The sequence below is a fragment of the Thermobia domestica genome, chromosome 5 (genome assembly GCF_964235325.1).
Source record: "Thermobia domestica chromosome 5, izTheDome1.hap1.1, whole genome shotgun sequence".
NCBI lineage: Eukaryota > Metazoa > Arthropoda > Insecta > Zygentoma > Lepismatidae > Thermobia > Thermobia domestica.
In genome coordinates, this window is record NC_137458.1 from 229,115,970 (window position 1) to 229,116,852 (window position 883).

An 883-nucleotide genomic window follows, 5' to 3' on the forward strand; every position below is an offset into this window, starting at 1 on the left:
TGATTGTGTAGGTGGTGTAGTTTTGTTTGCTGCTTTTAATGGAACAGTTAATTCCGAATGCTCTGGTGTGGGTGCTGGTTTAGCCTTACAACGATAGCTATATGTAGGGTGAAGCCCACTACCACAGGTATTGCATTTAGGGGGTCCCTTTAAGTTCAGGCATGTTTTGGTATCATGGAGTCCGGAGCAGTAACCACATTTAGGTTGATTACGGTAATTGGCCGTAGTATGGTCGTTGTATAACTGACACTTTTCACAACGAATTGGAAGCGGACCCTGCGTTTTAGATGGTTCGACGCGATGGATTTTCTTGTAGATGGGTGCGCCAAATCGGAGAAGATAGTCAATGGTATCTTGCCGCTGCGACAAAATGCGTACCATATATGTTGGACCATTATTATTGCGAATGCGAATGCATTTATCCACTGCAATCCCTTCTTGTGCTAATTCTTCCTGTATTTCTGTGTCAGTTAAATCGGGGGAGACACCCCTAATAACAACCGACAGAAACGGTGGTTTTCTAGGAGGTGGCTGTTGTTTCGTTCGCTTGTCCGTGAGCTTCGTAAGTTTAGCGTTCTTACCAAAAATTTCGTAAGAAGCTTTATTACGAACCATGATACCAAAATTTGGATCGTTAGATTTTAATATATAGCCATTTTTGGTTTTGACGATTTGAACTAGGGTGTCTCGTACCCGAGGAACATACTTAGCAATTTGCAGAAAAATCATTTTTGGGTTCGTATATTTAGCGTCAATATCAGTAAGGATGAAATGAAAGAGAGGCGTATGATTTGATGAAATAGTTGGAGATACTGCAGAAGGTGCACCTGTATTTTGTCGTTCAACCTCGAGATCCATTGACGTTATAGGGGAGCGAGACCGG